Source organism: Panthera tigris, chromosome A3 (assembly GCF_018350195.1).
Source record: "Panthera tigris isolate Pti1 chromosome A3, P.tigris_Pti1_mat1.1, whole genome shotgun sequence".
NCBI lineage: Eukaryota > Metazoa > Chordata > Mammalia > Carnivora > Felidae > Panthera > Panthera tigris.
In genome coordinates, this window is record NC_056662.1 from 7,584,088 (window position 1) to 7,591,548 (window position 7,461).

Genomic DNA, 7,461 nt, shown 5'->3' on the forward strand with positions numbered 1-7,461 from the left:
GAAGGGATCCACTATAAAACGGCTGCTGAAATGAACCAGAAAGCTTTCAGTGGGTCAAAGAGCAGGACAGCGGTAAAGAGAACATTTAAGGTAGAAAGAACAAATGTTGGGAGGGTAGAAATTCACAGTACATATGCAAGAGGTAAACAAAGCAGACTAAAGTGGTCTGTTTAGAAGAATAATGAGAAATCAGGTTGGCTAGTTATAGGGCAAGAGGGAGAACAAATTCGTGTCAGGACATAAAAGTAAATTTCAGAGTCTGAACTTAACACAATTAGCTATAGGGAACATCTGTATATTTTAACAATGGTTTCAGGTGGGAGAGGCAGGATTGAACACGGTTGTGTTGGAGAACAGAGGCCCCAGCAGTGAGGAAACTATGGCAAGGAAGTTTGTGTGAACACCTGAAGGATATTTTCTCCATGTCTAAATGTTTTCGTTAACTATTTAGCTACAGAAATGTACGTGGTCTCTATCTGAGCTCGAGGTGGGAAGGACAGGCCTTAAAAAATTGTAATGGGATTAATTTCAGTCCTTCACCTACATTCTAGAAATGTGTTTTGTTTTTTTTTTTTTCCAAAAGCTGTTCTGCAAAAGGATGTGAAAAAATATTTTATGATCATAGAGTTCTGGGGTCAAATAGATTAATTCTAACAAAAAGATTTCTCTAGAACTTCGCAAATATGAATATCCAAGTGAGAGACATGGTCTGCAGCATTTCCCAAATTTATTTGTCTCCAGAATCCTGGCCTTCCATAGAGTATCTCACGCAACTAGGGTTCCACAGAACCTACGCTGGGAAACACTCTTCACTCCCACGCGTGAAGAGAATTCAAACATTTACAAAATATTATCTTATCGTGAGTCTTTGGGCAAGCAAAACCAAGGTAATTCTGGACCAGTCTCAAGCTGCAATATTTTTAATGTTATAATAGGGTAGTGGGTCTCAATTTTCTGTCTTGAATAAGTCATCTCTAGGCTAGATAGATATACGGCAAATATCTAGCCAGACTAGAGTTTCGGTGTGTAAACATGGTAGCATTAATCTTCACATGACCATGACCATAAGGCAGTCAAATTATGGTCAAGTCCAAAGTACCAGAAAGAGTCACTAGCCCCTGGAATAGTGTTCCAGGCCCCATGACAGCTGAATATACAGTAATTGAGACTGAACTGAACAGAGTGGAGACATTTTAGATCTTCAAAATTTTCTTAAAATGAACATAATCTCAAAAGGGAATTATTTTTCTGGCAAAAAGAAAGCAGAGCAGTGCCTTTCCATCTAGTCCAAATCATTTTACGCTATTTCCTTCCTTATGATACACATGTGTTTAGGGAGGGAATTGGACAAATCGTGACTTGTACTGAACACGATTGATAGGTCTGCTTCAGATAATATGACAAGTTTCTCTTGGCTCCTTCTCCCCCCAGACTCAGAAAATGTGTTGTGATTTTTCTCTAAGAGAAAAAATGTGGTTCTACCAATGATCAGTTTGTAAGTCAACACTCACAAAGATTGAAAAGTGGCTCTCTAGCATGTATCCTCTTTATCCCATTGGATTTTTAACCTTATTCTCCAAACTATAATCAGAGACTCAACGGTAGATCCCCAGAGGGCATATTGGAAGACATTTCATGGTGGGAAAGCAGAAAATACTCCTTTCTATTCATAGAAATATAGTAACCTCTTCTGAGTGTGGTGTTATATGGGTTGGATTGAGATCATTCATAAGATCTTTTGGGAATGAAGCTATTCTTCCCAAAAATAGGTTTCTTTTGAGCATAATTACCTTATTCAGAGGATAAAGAATCAGGCTTAAAAAAGCAAGGAAGAGTTAGAACAAAGCCACTGGGCATAAGAGACATGAAAATGAGAACTGAGTATGGATGAGTGCACGCGTTAGGATATCCATGAATCAGAAGTCATACGCTACGACAAACACTTCATTGGACTTGATGTGTACATAAGATTTAGACCTCATCCTTTGTACAGGCAAAGGGGTATGCTAGAATAAGTAACTGTCTTACCAGCTACTCTACAAACACTAAGATATTCAGTTGGGACCTCTCAATGTTTTCACTGTATTTATATTTATTGAAAGTAAAAAAAAAATAGGTGTTAAGATACTATCAGTTGGAACTAAAGAAGAAAACTGTGCTCTTCTTCAGGCATGAGGGGTTAGACATCATTGTTTTTCCAGAATTAAGAGAGGATATAACAACATGCATGTCTTTCTCCTGGCTGATATGTCATATTGTGGCAACCGTTGCTAGCTGCCAACCGAATGGTCATTTCTATGGTTCCTATCTTTTTTTAACTAACAGAACGCTCATTTTGTTTAAGCAGGCATTATATTCATCTACAAACATTTCCTAACCTTTTCTTGATGTGTCCAGGCATCCCAATTCTGCCCAAGGAAAGGCAGACAGACACTCCCATGAATGGCACCCCTTCCCAAAACCAAACAGCAGATCTCATTTTGTCTTGTTCTCTCCTCCCTTCCTGGATCATGAAAGATTCTTGAGGTTCTGAATTGGAATTAGAGTATGAATGGAGGAGTCCACATGTACATGTACATGCACATGTGTTGACAACTAGTGCCTACATCGTTTATTATATGCCAGTATGCACAAATATGGTTGATTCCTTGGCCAGAACAGAGAGATATAAGGAGCCTTTGAACGTATTTCTGTGCCAAGACGTACAGAAGAGTTGAAAAACTGATGAGAACATGCCAAAAGTTCCGAAGAGACAGCTTGATGTCAAATCCAGAAATTTTTGAGCATTTCATGAATAATGACAGCAGGTGATTTTCACATACTAAATAAAAATGAACCCATGTAACTCTACTGGACAGGAGTACACACATGCATTAAGGAGGAAGGGAGAGCTTCTGATTTTGGGGTTTTGTTTATTTACTTGGTTTCCAGTACAGTACTCATACTACTAACAAATAGATGTTGAAGTAATGAAAGAGTTATAAATTCACTGTTCTGCAAGGACTACAGCAATAATTGATTCAGGCAAAATCAGTGGTGGAGATTAAAATCCTCGCGGTGAACAAGACATTCACACAATTTAAAGTATCTTCCCACAGATTACTTAGTAATCACAAATGGAGGAGAGAGGTGACTTCATAGTGCAAAATCTGGCAGGCACTACCTAGAAGAAGTTAGCAAATGTCATCTAATCAAAATTGACTCAAACGGGGCACCTCAGTCGGTTGGGCGTCCGACTTCAGCTCAGGTCATGGTCTCAAGCCCCGTGTCAGGCTCTGTGCTGACAGCTCGGATCCTGCTTCAGATTCTGTGTCTCCCTCTCTTTGCCCCTCCCCCACTCGTGCCTCTGTCTCTGTCTCTCTCTCTGTCTCTCAAAAGTAAATAAACATTAAAAAAACATTGACTCAAACTGATCTTGTACCTCCTGGTGTAACACATGTAGAAGGATACAACACAACATCACTGATAACAGTATTCCTGCTAAAAATGCACTGAGTCCAATCACAAGGAAAAATCAGAAAAGCCCAAATGAAGGGAATTCTATAAAACAGCTAACCTATATTCCTCAATATTGCCAACATCAAGAAAAAAAAATGAAAGATTGGAAAACTGTTAGCAATTCAATAAGAAACTAAAGAGACACAGCAACTAACGGAAATGCGTGGCCCCAGATTAGATCTTAGAGCTGGAAAAAATACTGCTCATAGAAACTTATGGAAACAATATATATAACATACAACTTTGTACTTTGGGACATGATCTTAAATATTTGAATATGGAGTGTTACGTCAGATAATGAAATTCAAACAGTGTTAAATTTCCTGATTTTGATAAATATGCCAAGATTAATGTCAGAGAATGTCCCTTTACTATGAAAATACTAGGTGATGATACAGGTCTAGAAGGATTGTGATGCCTGCAAATTACTCACAGATTGTTCAGGAAAAAACAAATATGGAGAGAGAGCCCAAGAGGGAATGTGCACGAGAGAGAAGAAGAAAATGTTAATCATTGATGAATCTAGGTAAAGGGTATGTCACATTCATTGACTAATTTTTAATATAACATAAACTGAGAAAAAGCATTTTTTAAAAATCTGGTAAACAGGATATTCAAAAATATATTATGCCTTTAAGTCATTGTATTATAATACAGGATGGTGTCTGGGTGGCTCAGTCGGTTGGGCGACTGACTCTTGATTTTGGCTTATGTCATGATCTCATGGCTCGCGAAATCGAGCCCCAAGTCAGGCTCTGTGCTAATTAATCCCCTGCTTGGGATTCTCTCTCCCTCTCTCTATCCTCTCTCCCTCCCTCTCTCTCTCTCTCTCTCTTTCTCTCAAACTAAGTAAACTGTAAAAAATAAACTAATTAAAAAGTAAATAAATGGAGGACGAATTAAAAAATAATAAACTAAAGAAAGCAAGAAAAAGGAATAAAAATAATGACTGATCGGTGCATTAGATAAAGAAATACATGACAAATAAGCTTAAGAGATCATTTCAAAACAATCATTAAAGAAGTTCTCTTTGTGGTCAAAACAGAAGATTAGAGAAATCAAAGGAACTTAAATTAGACGCACAATTAAATACATAAGAGCCTTATAAATGTTATAGAAAAATAAAACATGTTGGGAATGCAAGCTGGTGCAGCTGCTCTGGAAAACAGCATGGAGGTTCCTCAAAAAACTAAAAATAGAACTACCCTATGGCCCAGCAATTGCACTACTAGGCATTTATACAAGGGATACAGGTGTGCTGTTTCGAAGGGACACATGCACCCCCATGTTTACAGCAGCACGATCAACAGTAGCCAAAGCATGGAAAGAGCCCAAATGTCCATCGATGGATGAATGAATAAAGAAGATGTGGGATATATATACAATGGAGTATTACTCAGCCATCAAAAAGAATGAAATCTTGCCATTTGCAACTACATGGATGGAACTGGAGGGTATTAGGCTGAGTGAAATTAGTCAGAGAAAGACAAAAATCATATGACTTCACTCATGAGGACTTTAAGAGACAAAACAGATGAACATAAGGGAAGGGAAACAAAAATAACATAAAAACAGGGAGGGGGACAAAACAGAAGAGACTCATAAATATGGAGAACAAACTGAGGGTTACTGGAGGGGTTTTGGGAGGGGGGGATGGGCTAAATGGGGAAGGGGCACTAAGGCATCTAGTCCTGAAATCATTGTTGCACTATATGCTAGCTAATTTGGATGTAAATTTAAAAAAATTAAAAATAAAATTAAAAAAATTGTTAAAATGCATGTAAAATACTAAAAAAAAAAAAGAAAAAGAAAACATGCAACTTTGTGCTAATAAATTTGAATATAATGGTTTCATTCATTAATTAATAAGATAATACAAATAAAATTCACATGGATGTATTAAAACTCAATTTTAGAAACTAAAAAAATGGTTCTTTCTCAGTTACTGCTCTTTAAATTTTAATACACACACGTTCACACACACAATTTGTACATACATATACAATAATACAGAATTCTGGACTTACATGGGCTTAATTTTTTGTTTTAACTTCTCTTTCCCAAGAATGTAGATCCCCATTTTATGTGCTATTCCAGAATTTTTTAGAAGATTCTCCAGTAAAACAAAATCTCTGTGTAAACCTGACATAGATAAAATACGAAAAGCATAGATCTAACTCATCCATAAATACAAATGCAAAAATCCTAATAAAAACTTGGCAGATTATATTTTGTAGTATATTAAAAGATGATAAACCACTACCAAAGAGGGCTACTTCAAGGAATGAAGAATGTTTCAGAATTTAAAATAAGTGAATTTTATTTCATGTAAATTACACCTCAATAAAGCTTATTATTTTTAAAGTATGAGATTGTCTAATATTTATAAACTATATAATCACATCAAATATGTATATATGCAGCAAAATCTGTACATTAGGTTGGCATGGACAAATAGACTACAGGAAATATAATGTTTGGTGATAGACTTGGGCAATATTTATTTTCTTTACTTTTTTTTTTGTAGTTTTCAAATCATCTACCATTAATATAAGACAATGTCATGATAGTATGAAGAAAACCATGCATATCACTGTTCAGATCCTCAGTAGAAATTAAACAATCTAATGTGTGTGTTTGGGGTGGGGGGTGGGGGGAAGCCAAACTCTTTAGTAATTTTGGTTTTAAGGCATTTCAGTATATAAGCTTCCTTGGGAATGTATCTTAACGCCTAGAAATACTACTCTAGTCAGCAACAGCAAAGCAATGAAATGAACTAACAACCTCAAACTGTCTCCAGATCTTGGCTTAGACATTGCTTTTTATTTACTTAGTTTTGATCCTTCACATTCTCTTCTAATGAGTCAGTTGATTGGAGGTTGATTAAACAGAAAAAATGAACGACAGTGATATTGTTTTTTCCTCTAAAAAGTTCTCCAATGATTTCTGAAATAGATAAATAACTTAACACTCTGATATTTCAAGTTAAACTTTCTGCCTTTTACAAAAAATACACTTTCTTAATGAGTTTTGGACTATATTATTTAGCCTGAAAGAAGTCCTACAAAATATAAAATCTGACAGTTGAATTTTATAATCTTATTTTCTTTTTAAAATTTTTTTCTAACATGTATTTATTTTTGAGACAGAAAGAGACAGAGCATGAACGGGGAAGGGTCAGAGAGAGAGGGAGACACAGAATCTGAAACAGGCTCCAGGCTCTGAGCCATCAGCACAGAGCCCGACGTGGGGCTCGAACTCACAGACTGCGAGATCATGACCTGAGCCGAAGTCGGACACTTAAACGACCGAGTCACCCAGGCGCCCCTATAATCTTATTTTCCGACAAAATTGACATCGCCTCCATTTAAATTTATAGACATTTCATACTAGATATCAATTCTGATGACTAATTAATGTGGGCAAATGATTTTGTTCTTTCTGAGATTCATATTTTATTGGCTTTGTTAGTGTTGTGATCCACTCCTTTTGAAATCTCTTCAGAGTTTATATGTAAATAGCATCAATGTATTTTCTCTTTTTTAGGATTAAAAGAGGTATAAAGTTTAATATTATGAAATTATTTTTTAAAATATTTCTAGTGTGTGGTTATGAAAACTTGTTTGGAAATGTACTGAACTGGAATTAATTGGCATTCTGATTTCATTCCTAATGTGCTGCTGTCTATTGTTTGGAAAATAAAGGAAGATGAACCGAGCTGTTGAGACTGAATGATCTATTGACTATCTAATTAATGTGCTGGGCCATTTCGTTAGCATTCAGATGTTTTATGTAGATTGACAAAGCTCCTGTGGTTTTGTAATCTGTGGAAAGACTGGGAATTTAGATGACCACTCTGGCAAAAAGGCCAGGGCAGTGTCTCAAGGTGCAAGATTAGGAGGGACCCTAGGGAAACTGCAGCTCCCGGGTGCTAAGGATGTCACCATTCAGGCAGATGTCAGT